This window comes from Lissotriton vulgaris, chromosome 6 (genome assembly GCF_964263255.1).
Source record: "Lissotriton vulgaris chromosome 6, aLisVul1.2, whole genome shotgun sequence".
Lineage (NCBI taxonomy): Eukaryota > Metazoa > Chordata > Amphibia > Caudata > Salamandridae > Lissotriton > Lissotriton vulgaris.
The window spans coordinates 519,974,270-519,993,209 of NC_141694.1; positions in this window are offsets into that span (position 1 = coordinate 519,974,270).

Here is an 18,940-nt window from a genome sequence, read left to right on the forward strand (position 1 = left end):
TGGTCTCACACAATCAAGAACTGAACTCTAAACCAATTGTTTTGTATATAAAAATATATAGTTACTTTATTTTAGAACCACAGTAGGTATCATAAATACTTTCTCAGAATGAGATGTTGCAATTGAATACTTTCAAATAGCAATAGACTTTTAAATGCAATTATTACAGTTGTTGCAATATGCAAAACAAGTTAAAACACAATATAAAATTGAACTCAATAGGAGTTTTAAGTAAATGCAATAAAATCATTTTACAAATGTTTTTCTAACTCAGGGCTGGATCATGGATTCAGCCCTGGTGCATTTCTTCTACAGTTGAAAAAAATAATTTTTGTTACACTGTGGTAAATATTTGATTTACCGTCTTAATTTCTATGCAGGTAAGTACTTAATCAATAATAACTCAATCGGAAAGAAAGAGGCAGAGTCCGTGGTGTTAGAGTTCTTAGGGGTTTTATTCCTTAAAAATGAATGGTCATGACCTGGATATCATGTTCCTGCAACCACAGGGGTTCAGGAAGGGATAGAGCCATATTTTATTGACAATACATAGCTTATATACTTGACTTGCATTATAGAAACCTATACAGTAGGCGTAACAGCTGAGAGAAACAAGATAACAGCATCCACGTGATAGTGGTACGTAATTAGAAGGCGTGAACTGGGCGTGCACATGGAGGTGTGTACTAGAAACGTCACAGATAGGTGTCACAGTGGGTGGCAACAAAGCAGAATTTTGTAATGTCAGCAGAAATCTGAAGCATGGATGCGCGCGCAGTTGCATGACGTATGATTGACGTGAAACAGACGGGTGCAGGGGGCTTGACATTTACACTGGCGGAAAGAGACAGAAGTCTGGCATGTCAGATCAACTCGTACTTCTATCATATCTGATATCTGATGTTTGGGAACCATACTATCTAGAGGGAAAGGTCTCTGGGGCAGAAGCTATTCTATACTGACTGTGAGTGCGTGTTTAAGCGCCTAAGTGTCTACATGGGATGCGAGGGGCATGGGCCTTCCATGGTAACAGAGACTATGAATTACTTGCACGGAGACAGTGAGGCCGGGCCCTTCGCTCTGCAGCTGGGGGGATGTTTACTTAAACTAGTAGGCAGGAATGCAGTTTCGAGGAGCGGAACAGATAATTTGAAGGTTGAATACAGTCTTGGCAGGCAGCAGGCTGAACTAAGGGCCATGGGCCGCACAGGGAGTAAGACAGAGGTCACGAGTACAGAGACAGCCTGGGCTGAGGCTTTCAGAGTCAGAAAGCAGAGAAAAAAGGCTCGATGGCAGAATTCAGGGCCTAGTTTTGCCAGAGCTGAAAAACGTGTAGAGTACACCATAAAAAGACGTTGGCAAGGCATACTTGGAAACGGAATATTCAACCCATTCAGGGTGGGTCTGAAAGAGGACATGTTAACGGTGGACGCAAATGTATTTGCGTCTTCATAGCTGGCACAGGAGGGAAATTACATGCACTTTGAACTGGTACATGGAGACGGTGGGGACACGCTAGGGAACATTACTTGACCATAAAATTTATATTTCCTCATTCCCTCCTTGTTCCCTACGGACCCTTCATGATATATCGATCCTCATGAATCGATCAGTCTGTTCTTGTAACATCATTTGCTCATCTTTCTTTCTTTCACGTTTTGAGAAAAAACTGGAATGTTCAATGCACGATGTGGCACACAGTCCACATATTGCGGGCCCACACTGTAGGCACAGGCAACAACTGAATACTATGACGAGAGCAATGCCTAGGAAGGATAGGATCTTCCATCCCCAAGCGGTTAACGTTGTCCAGAACCAACCGGACCAAGTCCAGGTGCCTGGATTCTGATGTATCAGATTTGCAATTTTATGAAGACGTGTAATAGCTTGGTATACTGTTGGCGCGTTTTCTGGAATGAAAACACAGCAACTTGACCCGATGACCTTACAAGCTCCGCCTCTGTCTGCCAAGATGACGTCAATAACAAGACGATTTTGAAGGACAACAACCCGCATGGCGGACTGCTCCTCTGTTAAGTTACCCAGGGCGGAGGCAGTTTCATTCACTACTGCTTCAAGTGTTCTAGTTAATCTGCGGATTAGCTTACTATTTTGGACGGGGCCTGTGAAGAAAAAGAATCCTTTATTGAAATCTGTGTACTGCTCCCATGCCGTTTCAGTATAGTCGACAATCGGGAGACCTCTTCGGAGTCTATTCTTTACTAGATTTGTATTTCTGTGATAATCAGGAGGAGCTAGAAAAACAGGTGGCAGAAGGAATGCAATGTAACAGGTACCATCCCAATCTGGAGGTAAGCGTATGTATGCGGTATGACCACAAACAAAGTAGGAATGACGAGTAGCTCTAAAAGAAGATTTACCTTGGTCACTGAATTCGACCACAGTAGTACATTTGCTATGACCTAAGTGTACTGAACCCTTCTTACTGACACATAATTCACCTGTGACTGGTAATACTGACATAGCAGGGAGAACTGGAGCGGCTTCTGATTCAACAGTAAGAATCATAAGGTTAATTGTATAATTACTTAATCCATATACTTCATTTTCTAGATCAGTTCCTATTCTAATGGGAAGTCCCTTCTTGTCAGGATAACAGGCATTAAGCAGAACTAAGTTCAAGTTTCCCCAAACCCAGCTCCCTTTAAAAACAGCAATATCAGGATCTACGGAATTAATTATTCTAAACCAGGCACCACAGGAGCCATTGTGTGTGAACGGGTACGGAAAGAGGGGCAGAACTCCCTTGTATTTCTGGTAGGGAGGGAGTTGGCCACATATCCAGCAGTTTGTAGCGTTGTGAGTCTGATGGGAGTGATGTAACATACTAATGAATGTGTTGTTGCGCAGCGCAAGTCTGTAAGAAAGTTCATGGGGAGGTAATTCACTAAAGGAATGTTCGGCAGTGTCATTATAAGCAGATTGTTCACGCTTGAAAATAGGGTAATATATAGAAAGCAATATACTAGCAACAATAATCAGAAGGCTTAGAAAAAACATAATCAATAATGTCACTATACAGTGACTACGGAGTGATTTACAATATGTACGTTTCTTGAGTTGTCTCTCTCTCTCTCTATCTCGATCTAGGGGATACATGTCAGAAACTATTTAACCGATTCACCTAGGGGAGGACTTAAACAATTAAACTGTCTGACTTGCTAGATCGGAGTTTCAGTCTGTACTCTTCTTGGGGAGTTTTCTCTTGTTTCGGAACTTTAAAGTCACTATATTCGATACAGTCTTTGGAAGGGGTGAACGAGTCTTTTCCTGGCATTAGTTCATTGTATTTTTTTACATGGCTTGTATGGATCCACCCCTTTCTTCCTTCGATTTTTATAGCGGTCCTCGTTGTGAGAAGGACGGTCTTCGGCTCTTTCCAGCGGGGCTCCAGCGGACTTTTCCTGTCGAAGTTCCTAATTAGGACCAGGTCTCCTGGACGGACATCATGCGGCTTTACATCTGTGTTGTCAGGAAAGGCTGCGGCAACCTGTGAACGACATGATTGGAGTGCAGACATCAAGGAGGCAAGGTAATCTGTCAGCATATTACAATCAACATCGGTAATTTTCTTCGGTATGGGCGTCCCCCACATATTCGGTGGTCTGCCAAAGACCACTTCATACGGGGATAGTCCTGATCGCGAGTGGGCGACCATCCTCATGTAGAACAATGCAACTGGCAGGGCGACTATCCAGTCGACCCCTTTTTCTTTACAAACTTTAGCAAGACGGGTCTTTAATGTCTGGTTATGCCTCTCTACAAGGCTTGCGGCTTCGGGATGTCGGACACAATGGAATCTCCACTGATACCCTAGCAGAAGGGAAACCTGCTTCATTAATTCGGATGAGAATGGCTGTCCGTTATCTGAGTACACGACACGAGGCAAGCCGTACCGTGGGAAGAATTCACGAACCAGCTGCCTGGCAGTGGTCGGAGCAGTGTAATCTGGGACTGGATATGCTTCGGTCCAACGGGAAAGTGCACAAACAATTACGAGGACATATTTGAATCCTCGACAACGGTCCATCTGGATATAATCCATCTGGAGGACTTCAAAAGGGTGATCGGGAGGATGAAATCCACCTTGCTCTACAGGGACGCTTTTACCTGGATTGAACTGACAACAGATCATGCAAGTACGCACTTTCTGTTTTGCTGCTGCTCGTAAGTGTTTGTTATACCAGAGATTCTGTAAACTGTCTAACATTGCTTTCTCTCCTAGATGTGCTGGACTATGTGCTGTATTGATTATGACTTGAACCATAGAGTCGGGGAGAAACCATGTAGATTTTCCCTTCATCATCCATCCTTGATCTGTCTGGATCCCTCCTAGTTCGGTCCATTTCTTTATTTCATCTGCAGTAGCATGTGTCTGAATATCGATTACATCTAGGGCGGGATCCCTAACTGTCATACAATGTGTCGGTACTATTGTCTTTGTCACGTCAGTTGTCTGAGTGTGAGTCAGCGCTGTATGTTTTGCTGTCTGGTCTGCCAGGTCGTTACCCTGGGAAACAGAATCTGTAACTTTAGTATGTGCTTTACACTTCATGACGGATATGCCTGAAGGCAGATGTATTGCTTCTAACAGTGCTTGAATGAGGGGACCGTGTTGGATCTTGGCACCGTGAGAGGTCAAGAAACCTCGTTCTTGCCACAACATTCCGAAGTCGTGTACGACTCCGAACGCATAACGGGAATCTGTGTATATGTTAACATTTCTGTTCCTGGCTAGTATACAGGCTCGGGTCAGAGCAATAAGCTCTGCCGCTTGAGCAGACAATGTATCAATACGATATGTTTCTTTGACTTCAGTTTCAGTGGTCACTGCATATGCGGCCACTAATTCTCCTGTACTTGTTCTCATACATGAACCATCCACATAAAGTGTCAGGTCTGGATTTGTCAATGGAACGTCTGTTAAGTCTCGTCTGGGCTTTGTTACTGCATTAATGATCTCTATACAATCATGCGGGGCTGGATCTGTCATTATTGAAGGTAATAATGTAGCGGGGTTCAGAATGCTGCAGCGTCTGATTTCTATGTGTGGCTGGAATAGTGTTAGTTCATAACCTGTCAGTCGTGCTATAGTCAAGTGTTGAGTCTGAGTTCTGTTTAAAAGAACCTCTACAGAATGTGGAACTTGTACTGTTAATTGATGTCCTAAAACAATTGAGTCGCTCTGTCTGATTGCTAGTGCTGTTGCTGCTACTGACTTTAAGCACGCAGGGAGTGCCTGGGCTACTGAATCCAATGTACTTGAAAAATAAGCGCAAGGCTTATGTGAACCTGCTTGATCTTGATTGAGGACAGACAACGCTGTACCATCACGTTCTGTAACAAAAAGTGTAAAAGGTTTGCTGTAACATGGTGTCGCTAAAACTGGTGCTTGACATAAAGCTTTCTTTAATTCTTCAAAGGCTTGTGTATGTTCCTGAGTCCACGGAAGGGCAGTCGAAGTTGCTGCCTCCTGCGTTGTCAACTGAATGAGTGGTTTAGCTAGAAATGCATACTGAGGAATCCATTGTCTACAGTACGAGGTGAGGCCTATAAAGGCCCGCACTTCCTTTTGTGTCTGGGGTTGTGGCATATTTACGATTAGCTGGATGCGATCAGGAGTGAGCTGTCTCCCCACTTTGGACAGCAAGTGACCCAAGTACACAACTTGCTGAACACAGAATTGTAGCTTCGAAGGAGACACCTTGTGTCCCTTGTCGGCCAGAAAGTGTAAAACTGTCAGTGATGCTTGTTCACATTCGGGTTCATTTCGTGCGGTGATCAACAGATCATCGACGTATTGCAGTAAGGCGGTGTTAACTGGCATTTGAATACAATCTAGTTGTCTTTTCAGTGCTTGACTATAGATGCTGGGGCTTTCTGTGAATCCTTGAGGTGCGCGTGAAAATTTGAAACTTCGTCCATTTAAACTGAATCCGAAAAGATATTGGCTCTCTGGATCAATAGGCACACTAAAGAAGGCGTTCTTGAGGTCAATTACAGTAAAGAACGTTGCTTCTGAATCAATGGCAGTCAATAGGGAAGAGATATCGGGAACCACAGGGTACTGTGGAACTATGCATTTATTCAGTTCTCGTAAATCAATCACCAGCCGATATACTGGCGGTGCATTGGGATCAGTACGTTTAAGAATCGGAATGATAGGGGAATTACAGATATTGGAGTCGGTCTCTACGACCACTCCTTGGGCAATAAGCTCTTCAATGATTTTCAGTAAAGCCACTACAGCATCAGGCGGTAACTTGTATTGTCTGATTCTCGGTAAAACAACACCTGGTTTCAGTGTAACACGGTATGGAGTAATGTGCATGCAGCCTACATCGGTTGGGCCTTGTGCCCACAGGTGATCTGGTACATTTTTCAATCTGATATCAAACTCTCGTAATACATAGTGACCCTTGAAATCTCGCAGAAAGAGTCTAACTCCTTCCGGAGAACAACAAATCACTGCTCCTAGAGCCTTCAATGTCTTTATTCCTAATAGATTTTCTGGACATGATTTTGTAAGTAATAGGTCTGTAACACGTGATAATGGACCCACAGCCAGGGGAACTGGTTCTGATACCTCATTTACAATAGGCTGTCCTGAAAAACCAAGGGAAACATTCTGTGAGCCTGAGAGGGGTGCCCCTGGAACTTCATCATGGCTGATTGTTGTGCGGCTTGCCCCTGTGTCAATTAAAAACTTTCTGTCTTTTCCCAATACTTGACTGTGTACATAAGGACCTTCTTGATCCACAGGAATCTCAATAAGAGGCAAGCCAACTTCCCTCTCTAGGCTGTTTCATGTGTATCGTGGATAATCGGGGTAAGCAGATTGGGCATACTGGTACATCTGTTGTGAAACTTGCTGAGTCGCGGCAATGGGCTGTGGCTGTGGTACCGCTACTGTCTGTGCTGTATGAGATGAAACATGCATAGGCTGTGTATTCTGTGAAGTCTGTTGCTGGACCTGGTCTTGTCTAGGTGGATGCGGTCTTTCCTTAGTTTTACCTGTTGCTATATTATGTTTCAGGACTGGGCATTCATGTACGTAGTGACCTGGCTGCTTACAATAGTTGCATGTCCCTTTAACGGGAGCTGCGGCGTGACCTGTCTGGGTCGTACCCTTTCTCTGGCTGTCGGCTGGAACTGATTGGGCCACTAACATCTTCATTTTCGTGTCTTTCATGCGTTTCTGTTCATGATCCTGTTCTTCTCTGATTCGGTTCTGATGGTATTGTAACATTTGTAACATCTGTGATGGCGTATTTGCTTGCCATGTACTCTCAACCTTGTATACACTGTTTTTAACTGCTAACAGGGAATTCTCGACTAACTTTGATACAAAAAGATGCGGGTACGACTCGCTACTTGGTTTAAGACCACTATTAATAATGAAACATTTCTCGAATCTCGAATAAAAGTCACTAGTATCTTCATCTGGCTTCTGTTTACAGGCCGAAATTGCGTCCCAATCTTCCTTTCTAGTTGTCAGTAATCTTGGCAGAACCTGTACTATTAAACCTGGTAATGCTTTAGTTTTCTCCCCAAGGCCTAGCCCTGGGGTACGTTTTTCTTCCTCGTCTTCTATTTCTGCCCATACAATCCTTTTGACTCCTACCTCCCATTCTTTTTCCTTGAGTTTCTCGTAGATGCCTGTGGGCAGCAGTACCTTTAACATTTTCATGATATCTTCATATGTGTAATCTCCCATCAGTAACATATCTTTAAGTTCTCTGTGAAAACCTGCAGGGTCTTTATCATGACAGGGTACTAGTTTCTTCATATCCAATAATTCTAACTTGGTCAGAGGCGTGTGTACATACACACGTTTCAGGTTATTATCGGTTCCCATAACTGGATGCACTTCCCGTAAGGGGTTCTGACTTTCAATGCCATGCAGACGCTCCATATGATACATTTTTCTTTCTGGGGGCGGAGCGGGAACATATTCTGTACTTAAAAAAGTGTTGTATCTATGTCGTTGTTCTAGAATTATTTGTATTAACTTGGTACTTAGACCTCTCCATCTGTCCATGAGTAATGCTTCTAATGTATCGTGTAAGGGACCTGGATCAGAATGTTGGTTTCTGTATAACGTGAGAAGGTGCTGAATCATGTATACACCTGCTAATTTCTGTTCGTCTGGGGAGAGGTTCAGAAATGTCTGTGCTACTGTGTCATCATTATATATGTTCGGATTGTCAGCCCATAGTACTGCTGACCGGGCTAATTCTTGTTCATCCATAGAATTGAGTACATGGTACCCCATTCGTTCTCGAAGCCTTTTATCAGTCTCTTGGAACTGATGTTCCGGAGAATTCGGTTTTGTTATGCCAGAGAGAAAAACTCTCTTGCTTTCCGGACGAATGCCTTTCCTAAGGTAAGTTCCTTTACCTACATACGCTATCTTGTCTGTAGTCTTTTCTTGTTCTTCAGATTCTTCCTCCTCCTCGGAGGAAGCTTTTTCTTTCTCTTTTTCGTGTATTTCTATCACTGCTTTTCTTATTCTCTTGTACATACTGGCTATGCAACCCCCTTTATCATGTTTTCCTTCGGATATATTTTGACCCCACTTGTTGAGTGCCTCTATTTCATCCTGTTCTGTCTCAGGCCTGTCTCGTTCTCTTATTAGACAATTTATGAAAAAACGTAATATATATGCTTGAGTGTCAACTTTCTGATGTGCCATGGCCTCTTTAATACTTTCAGGGTCTTCCCCAGTCTGGACAAAATGGTATATTCTATCTAAGTGTTCTTTCATTCCTGAGAACAATATTAGGTAATCTGTAGCTTGTCGCAATCGTAGTGATGCTATCAACATCCTATCGTCTTTGCCGGGTACTGGATCGTATCTGCAAACTGGAAGCGGTTCTTTGAGCATGTCGAGACGGGGTGATTGGAACGTGAACGGATTCTGTATGTCCCTAAGGTGTAATCTGTGTGTTGCTGGTGGGGTCCGGTAACCCCCGGTCGCACCTCCTGAGGCGGAAGCTTGGACATTATCTCTTTGTGGAGTCTGTATGTGTACTTGAACTTGTCTTTTAGTAGGATCAGGTTTCGGTATATCAATCTTAGGTGCGGGAAGTGGTGGAGGTGCAGGAACGGAGGACTGTCGAACGGGGAAACCTGATTGCAGTAATGGCGGGGTAGGGTCTGGAGGCGGGTTGCCACCTCCGTCACCGTCGGTAGGCGGGACGCGGACAGGCAGATTGGTGTAAGCGGGTACTCCATCCTCTAGATAGGAATTCAGGAATATGTCTTTAGTAGTTCTGTGATTTACTTTAGTTGGAACCAATGGTGGCGGCAGATTTTTCGATATCCCTGAAGTGACCTCAGGCGAACCCTCGGCCACTAGATACATGCTATTTACGAGATTATTTCGTGCACGGTCTATTTGCTCTGATTTTACTCGGATCCCTTCAGTAACTAATTCATTTTCTCGGGCCTTATCTGATTCTTTAAGTCTGTCTTCTCTACGGAGTGCTTTTTCAGCACGCTTATGTGATTCTTTACGCCAAAATTCTATGGCGTCTTTCTGAGATTGTCTGGCTTTCTTTTTCCATAGTGCTTCTTCTACTTTCATAATGCACTCGGCATCCCATGTTCCGGTAACAGGCCATCTATGTCTTTCGTCTAGATGCTTAGTATAATCGGCCCATAAATCTAGATACAATATGGAATCTAAGCCATGCTTGTGGTACATAAAATTTCCAGGAGTGTCCCTAGGGGGGATAGGAATTTCTTCCTCTAGTATCCCTTTCCTAGTTCCTATCTGCTTTAACTTGTTGAAAAACGGCATCTTGTTTACTTAATACTGAATGCTCAATCCTTGCTACTTAATACTGAATACAGCTAATTTCACGAGAACACAATAATGCACATTAAAACAGTCACACTCATACCACGACATTAATCACATGGAAAACATTTGAAACATATATGACTACCCCCTATATCGGATGTACTGCTAAACAGCACAGATACACTGCTGAGAACAGTGCAAAACTTGAAATAACGGATATACTGCTAAACAGTACAGATACACTGTCTAAAACAGTGCAGACCGCGTTTGTGTACCCAAACCCGTCTTGATACGTCCCAGCAATGGTACTCACCGGGAAGCACGGAAACAGAAGGCCTCGGAAAACTCGACTGGACCGGACTGGACTCGACTCGACTCGACACGTGGATACTTCGGAAACTGGTGGGCCTCTTGACACCTCGGACCTTGCTTCTTTCGGCTAGGCTCTGGTCGGGATCCTCCGCACTCCTCACCGCCTCGTCTGGGTGCTGATCGCAGTCTTCGTCACCTCCGTGGGCCAGAGGGAGATACAGGAAATCCTGCCAGTACGCGTAGTTTCCGTCTAACTGATGGCAGGGGACAGAGCTTGCAACGCACCAACCGGCGCGTGGGGTGGGGGAGGGGTCCCTATTCGGGCGCCAGAATAATGTGGTAAATATTTGATTTACCGTCTTAATTTCTATGCAGGTAAGTACTTAATCAATAATAACTCAATCGGAAAGAAAGAGGCAGAGTCCGTGGTGTTAGAGTTCTTAGGGGTTTTATTCCTTAAAAAGGAATGGTCATGACCTGGATATCATGTTCCTGCAACCACAGGGGTTCAGGAAGGGATAGAGCCATATTTTATTGACAATACATAGCTTATATACTTGACTTGCATTATAGAAACCTATACAGTAGGCGTAACAGCTGAGAGAAACAAGATAACAGCATCCACGTGATAGTGGTACGTAATTAGAAGGCGTGAACTGGGCGTGCACATGGAGGTGTGTACTAGAAACGTCACAGATAGGTGTCACAGTGGGTGGCAACAAAGCAGAATTTTGTAATGTCAGCAGAAATCTGAAGCATGGATGCGCGCGCAGTTGCATGACGTATGATTGACGTGAAACAGACGGGTGCAGGGGGCTTGACATTTACACTGGCGGAAAGAGACAGAAGTCTGGCATGTCAGATCAACTCGTACTTCTATCATATCTGATATCTGATGTTTGGGAACCATACTATCTAGAGGGAAAGGTCTCTGGGGCAGAAGCTATTCTATACTGACTGTGAGTGCGTGTTTAAGCGCCTAAGTGTCTACATGGGATGCGAGGGGCATGGGCCTTCCATGGTAACAGAGACTATGAATTACTTGCACGGAGACAGTGAGGCCGGGCCCTTCGCTCTGCAGCTGGGGGGATGTTTACTTAAACTAGTAGGCAGGAATGCAGTTTCGAGGAGCGGAACAGATAATTCGAAGGTTGAATACAGTCTTGGCAGGCAGCAGGCTGAACTAAGCGCCATGGGCCGCACAGGGAGTAAGACAGAGGTCACGAGTACAGAGACAGCCTGGGCTGAGGCTTTCAGAGTCAGAAAGCAGAGAAAAAAGGCTCGATGGCAGAATTCAGGGCCTAGTTTTGCCAGAGCTGAAAAACGTGTAGAGTACACCATAAAAAGACGTTGGCAAGGCATACTTGGAAACGGAATATTCAACCCATTCAGGGTGGGTCTGAAAGAGGACATGTTAACGGTGGACGCAAATGTATTTGCGTCTTCATAGCTGGCACAGGAGGGAAATTACATGCACTTTGAACTGGTACATGGAGACGGTGGGGACACGCTAGGGAACATTACTTGACCATAAAATTTATATTTCCTCAACACCGGTGATTTTTAAGGAATATTTGTATGTTTTGAAAATTGACAGAAGAATTTCTGGCAAGAACCAGGCAATGTTATTTTATGGGAAGAAATTGAGTTATCGGAAAATCAGAGTAGTAATTACTTTTCAAGTCAGTGCTAGGTAAAAAGATCCAGCACTAGGATCTCTCCTGATCACAGGTGAGTAATTTCGATTTTGATGTTCAGACAAGTTTTAAGGAATATTTCAAAGTTGCAAAACTCAACACAAGAATTTCCAAGTGAAACCAGCCAATGTTACCCTCTAGAGAAAATCAAGTTATCGCTCTTTGGGTAAGTACTCGCCTGGCTGAGTTAAGGTTCTGGGGTAAGACTCAGAGGTCTCTCAGGGTCAGATAGGTACAGTTGTTACACCCTCAGCGGCACAGGGGAAGCAGGGTTCAGAGACAGTAGGCCCAATGTTAGCCTATGGTGGGCCTATTGTGGGGGGGCCTTTGGTTGGTGGCTCCTAGCAGGTAGGTCACGAGGCTGTGGGAGCTGAGCTCCTGGTCACTTACACAGGGCTAGTGGGGAAGTACGATAGGACAGATGCTGCACTTACAGTGGCACTCAGGCGGCTGGGTGCAGGGTACTTTTGGGCCGTAGGGCACCCAAGGTATTTCAATGGAAAAGCTGAAAGTTGAACAAAGGGTGCAGGCTCGTGACGGAGATTCTTCAGGTGCAACCACCACTTTCAGAGGTAAGTTTGGAAGCTGTAGGTTAGGTAGGCAACCCAGAGAAGGGCACAGGAGGCTGCAGGGCACCGGGTGCAGGGGTGTCATTTGGTGTCAGAAAGTCTTACCCTCTACTGGTCGCAGTTGGAGAGGTCCCTGGTTGTGAGGTTGTAGGTGCCATCAGGAGTGTCAAGCAGGGTCCTTGGCAACTGGATTTGTGGTCATAATCACTGGGGGGATGTCCTTGTGGTCTATGTCCACTCAGGCACAGCCCGGGCTCTACGGGTGCAGAGTGTGCTGGTTTCGTGGTTCCTGGCTGTCACCAGGGATTGTTGCTGTTTGAGCAGAACCACTGCTCGTGGGAGTCCCAGTCTTTGGATGAGCAAGGCAGTCAGGTCCTCCTGGGTTTTTGAGGTTGCCTAACACAAGAGACGCCAGGATTTAGCAGGTGCAGGTTCGAGGGTCGACAGGCCTGTAGGGCTGGGGCCAAGTCAGTTTGGTGTCATCCTCTTGTTAGCAGCTGCACGGCAGGTCTTCTTTCTTCTTGTTCTTCTTTGTAGTTTTGGAATCGGGATCTGAGGAAGGAAGGTTCAGGGTGCCCCTAAATACTAAATTTAGGGGCTTTACAGGTATGGGAAGGTCAGGGACCCAATGGGTCCCTTCCCTGGGGTGAGTACACCCCCTATTCTGCTACTCTCCTGTGGGAGGGGTGCAGGAACCTGTCTCTTATTAAGTAGGGCTCCTCATCCTCAAGATGGCGGGAGCCCGGAGTGGTGCTTCACCTCGCCTCTCTCACCTGAGGGGTGGGGTTGGCAGAGGCTGGCACACCCCCTTTCCTCACTTAGGGTTTACCACCTGCCTTCCTGACAGAGTGGGGGGGGTCAGAACCGGTGGGGGCCAGTTGCCGTGTACAGCAAGTGGCCTGGAGAAGCTCACAAAGGCGGCATGCCTTTGAAGCTTCCTCTGCCTATCCTGGGGGAGGAGGCTTGGCATCTCATCCCAGTATGTGCATTGTTTCAGGCCCCCGAGAGCAGCAAGCTCTCGACCCAGGGGTCCAGAAACATGTCTGGTGGTGGCAGCCTTGGCAGCCACGCAGCCACACAGTCAGGACACTGGGAGTTGGTTAGGTTTCAGGGGGCATCTCTAAGATGCATTTGGCATTAAATCCCACACTGGCATCAGTGCGGGTTTATTGTGCTGAGAATTTTGATACCAAACTTCGCAGTCTTCAGTGTAGCCATCATCGTGCTATGGAGTTCATTATGACGACCTCCCAGTACCATATACTCTTAATGGCAGCACTGCACTTAGAGTGCCCCGGAATGGGCCAGGGCACTGTAGGGGTACAGGGCTCATGTACCTGTACCCACACCACTGGCATAGGGCACCCAGCTAGAGGGGTGGCTGAAGTATGCAAGGGTAGTGTTGTATGGGCATGGCACACAGGGATGTGTTCCATCTCTTCATTTTGTTCTGCACCAAGACACCCAGCCTGCAAAGGCAGTGTGTGTGTGTCAGGGTACACGACCCTAAGGGTGGCACAATAAGTGCTGCAGCCCTTTGGGGCCTTCTCTGGTCACAGTGCCCTGGGTACCTAGGGTACCATTTACCAGGGGCTGACATGTGTCCAGAGATGCCAATTAGGTTTTGATTTCAATGCAGCTTTAGGGAAGGAACACAGGCCATGGGTACCTGATTGGCAGGAGTCCTGGACACACTCAGTCAAAGTACATCAGCAATTCAACAAAAAGTGGGGGCATACCATGCAAGGAAGATGGCACTTTCTCACACAGGATAAGACACTGTTCATTTGTGCCTATCCCCTTTCTAAAACCATATTGGATATCGGCTATTAATCCGGAAGCATAAGTTCATGACTCTAAATGTGCTAGAATCACCCTCCCATAACCTTACATGTGGCAACTATTAGGGAATTTGGGCAGAAACATATGGGGTCATTCCTATTTCTTTTTTCGAAAATAGGTACCACAACTGTTTCCTTCCATGAGGATGGGATTTGACTGAGTATTGGCCTTAAAACAATCGACAGCAAGGGTGCCCACAGTTGAAGATTACTTTTGATCAAATCTAAGGGCACCCCATCTGGACCAGACACTTTCAGAGATACACCCTTTTGTATTGCACCTTCCATCTCATTCACGGAAATACGTTGGCTTAATTCATGAGTAGTTTTAAAATTAATACCTGTTTTCATGCTTTTGCTCTTGTATTGTTATTACCCGGGGATTCAATATTTTTAAGAAATGGGCTTCCCAAACCTCACCTGATATGGTCGAATAAATTGCCCTTGCATCATTAGAGATTAGAGGATTTATAATCCCCCTAAAGATCTTTGAGTCTGTGAGGGAACTAGCTTTCTCTAAATCCTCCCATGTTATACTTCTTAATTTATTTTCCTTGCTGTTAATAGCTTGTTTATAAGACTGTCACACTCTTTTTATCTCAGCCTTATTTCGGGGGACTACTTGCTTTCCTAAGATTTCTTTGCACCCTGGAAGATTCTGCATTAAACCACCTAATTTCCGGGCTATTCTATTTCCTAATTGACTTATTTAGTTATTAGCCACATGGCACAGATAAATTCAGAGGACTGCGTTACTTTGTCAGGGGGAGAGTCGACAGTTAGGCAGGTCATAAATTTACCTACATTTTCTTTAACAATGGCCTCCTCAAATTGCTTTGTGTCCACTAGATTCCATTTAAGCCAAACTCCTTTATTATATTTTATCGGACACATATCCCACATAGCTTTCTGTGCTGTAACATTCATAGAGAGAATCAGTGGAATATGGTCACTTACAGGGTTTGGTTCAACTGTGAAACTATCAGCCAAAAATGTATATTTACTAGTAATTAATATAAAATCAATTGTGCTCCCGCTGGCTCCCCCCTGATTTGTTGGAAACTGTACTGAGGGATTATTAACCAGGGTGTTCGCCATACAGAGATCATTTACCAGTATAATAGCATTCAGGGCACCACCCTGCGGTGTATGCTTAAAATGCGGGACAGAATGATTTTCTATATCAGCTACCCCACATACTCTGTGTGAGCTATATGGGCAGACAGTATAATTAAAATCTCCGGCCCATGTTACACACAGAGTTTGGCATTTTGCGGCAACATTATCGATCTCCTCTTTAAGTTTATTAATAACCTCAGTATTATTTGGGTCAAAGATGTTATAGTAAATGTAAAATGTAAATGTATAGGCATTTATATAGCGCACTACTTACCCGTAGGGTCCCAAGGCGCTTCGACCGCTGCGAAACCCTTCCTGGCTTCCCTGAGAGATGGTCCCTTACTGGGTATCTCCAGGGTGAGACCAGGCATCCCCGGCGGTCTGGTGGGGCCGTTAGTGAAGATGAGGCAAGCTAATGCCCAGAGTTGCCGAGTGTGATCGCTGATCAGAGTGGGCACCGAGGCGAGAGAATTATCGAGTCCGCTGACCCTGGTCCAGAAACCTGCTGCGCCGGGAATCGAACCCTGGTCCCGGGCCGTCCTCTGCTCTCGGGTCTGCCGCCTCTAACCAGTGAGCCACACTACTTCACTACACACATAGTACCGATTAATGAATAAAATTATGGTATCGGTTAGATTAAAAATTTATATAAGCTGGTACAAATTGGAATCTATTATACTCTCTGTCCTAATTTAGTCGTTCATAAGCAAAATAAACGTCACTAGACCTACCTTGACTCTCCCTGAAGCTGACGGATTTGCGTGTGTATTTAGTGAGCGGTATCCTTCTAAAGTAACGTCAGCCAGGCTCCAAGTCTCCTGGAGACAAATAATATCAAATCTTTTCGCATATTGTAGCCAAGCCTCATCTGTTAATTTTGCAGAAATACCTGTGATGTTCCAAGACATAAACCTAAAAGGCTGCACATTGTTGTACTGGGTCCTAGTGTGGTATCGGGTTCCCAAGGCCTACATGCTCCGTAGATAACCCACTTACACCGAAATAACTGTTGGCACGGAAACTGAAAAGTACAAAGGACAAGTTTATTAAGACCCCATTGGGTGGTGGTACATTCCTACAGCACCCTTCGGCAATGCAAGAAGTATCACCCCGAACGTTGGTGCGAATCCTTCTTTTATACATTTTTACAGGTAATAAAAGGTAGGCGGTACAAGGTTACAGAGCTTTATGTACATATATGGTCATTTTTGGAGCACAGCCAACTCATGGGAGGGGTTACAACTCCACTGGTCAGTTTGGCGGAACATTCCTGAGGGGTGACTGGTCAGTTGGGACTGCGCATGTACAGGCTTGACCGTTACTAAAAATAGCCTGTTGCTGGGCAAAGTCGAGTGGTCAGTGGTACGGACAACGGACTAAAGGGCATGCTGACCACGAGGCTGCTCATTCCCTAAAATGGCCGCCGTAACATACAAAATGGCGTTTTCTAATATGGCCAAGTAAAGAGGAATAACGTGTAGCACAGCTAAGCGCTAACCCGGCCATCGTCAAATTACGACAGACGACCCTTTTAGCATTTAGCTGAAGCTACCTCATAGTGGACGTAGTCGGGATACTCATCTTCGATATCAATTAACATTATTTGAGCAACTTCTTTATGAAGCATCATTTCATTTTGAGCAAGAGCTCGTCTGGATGGGATACAAGCTGATAAACACATGGAACATAAGGCAGGGCCACATTGTATACATAAACATACAAAGAACAGTATCCCAACAATAATACATAAAATCGTCAGCAGTTTCCAACCCCAAGTGGTAAGCATTGACCAGAACCACCCTGAAAGAGTCCAAGTGCCATTGTCCGGGTGTATTTCAGCAGCTATCTTGTGAAGCTTCGATATTGCATCATAAACAGACGACGAATTATCTGGCACGTACACGCAGCAGCTACTTCCGATGATTCTACATGCCCCCCCATGGTCAGCTAGAACCACATCTAGAACCATACGATTCTGAAGCGTAACAATCCTAGAAATCTGGAGTTCTTCTGTTATGTTCCCTAATGCAATAGCAGTGTCATTGGCTACAGCCTCGACAACACGAGTCAGTCGTCGTATTTTCCGACTATTCAAGGCAGCCCCCACAAAGGAAAACAGTCCCAAATTAAAGTCTACATACTGTTGTAAGGCAGTATCGGTCTGGTCAATATCGTCCAAGACCACAGCACGTTTAACACGATTTAGTACAAAATCATGGAGAGCACATAATCACTATGGTACATTGGTGGGGCAATGAATACAGGGGGCAATACAAAAGATACGTAACATGTACCTAACCATCCTAAAGGGAGCTGATGATAGCCTTTATTACCACAGATAAAGTAAGTATTTCGAGATGCCACAAATGATATACCATTCGGACTGTCAAATGTAAGTGTAGTGTTACATTCACTTTTCCCCACCGGGATTGTACCTTTATTACGTATGCAGAGATCAGCCTTGGTAGTGATGAAATTAATAACATGTGAACTGGACATATTAATATTCCTTTGATTACTGTAAACACGGGGTGCAGACACATTATCGGGGCGATACTCTTCCCATTCAAATCGAGGACCCTCAGCTCGTGGATACCCATCCCGGTCATGGTAACAAATCTTGTTCAAACGGAAGAGCACCCCCCCTTTTGTTGGCCATCGTAAAGTGAATAGAAGAGTATACCAGGCATTGCAGGAACCATTATGCGAAAATGGGAGTGGGATGAGTGGAGTGCCCCCTTTCTTCTGATGACCAGGCAACATCCCACACACCCAAAAATTTGAAGTGTTCGTCATATTGTGAGTATGATGCAAGATCTGAATGAAGCTATTGTTCAAGTAAGTCTGTCGGTGACGTTCTTCATGGTAGGGCAAAGTGAAGTGAAAATGTTCAGATGGAGCCGGGGTAGTCGGCAACAAGTGTTCACGTACAGGCACCACAAGTTCTACTACCCAGGCTATTACTGCTATCACCACAATTGTCAGTATGAACAAAATGGCACCAAGAATTCTTTTATCTCGTGATGCAGAAGACGCCATAGTTCAATAGTTCACAATGTCTCAAATGTTCAACTACAAAAATCAAAAAAAAACAATGGTGCTGAGCTCCGAGGTAGCCGTTGTTTTCTTCTCCGGGGTCAAGACGGGTGTCGCTACTCTTGGCAGAACTGATCCCCCCCCCTTGAGATTCCCGGCTTCTGTTTCACAAACCCCAGAGCGGTAACCAACCAGTCTCGCACAAAAATCTTCTTCCTATCTTGGCCGCAGATCGTAGCGCTGTCGTCCAGAAACAGTGTGGTCCGGGAAGGCTCCCTCAGATTCGGCCGACGTCACAGCTGGGCTCTTTTCTTTATCCAAAATTTCTTTGTAGTCGGACAGCACAGTAGGATTCACCAGATCCGGAGAGACACGGCGGCAGTGAGTTGAGTGCACCCACCGCTTTCTGTTGGTCACTCGCACAGCTGTTCGAGTTGCCAGGAGGACTTGCTCGGGGCCACGCCACACCGGTTCCAAGCTATTCACCCTCTCAAACGACTTCACCATCACAAAATCGCCAGGACGAAGATTGTGAGC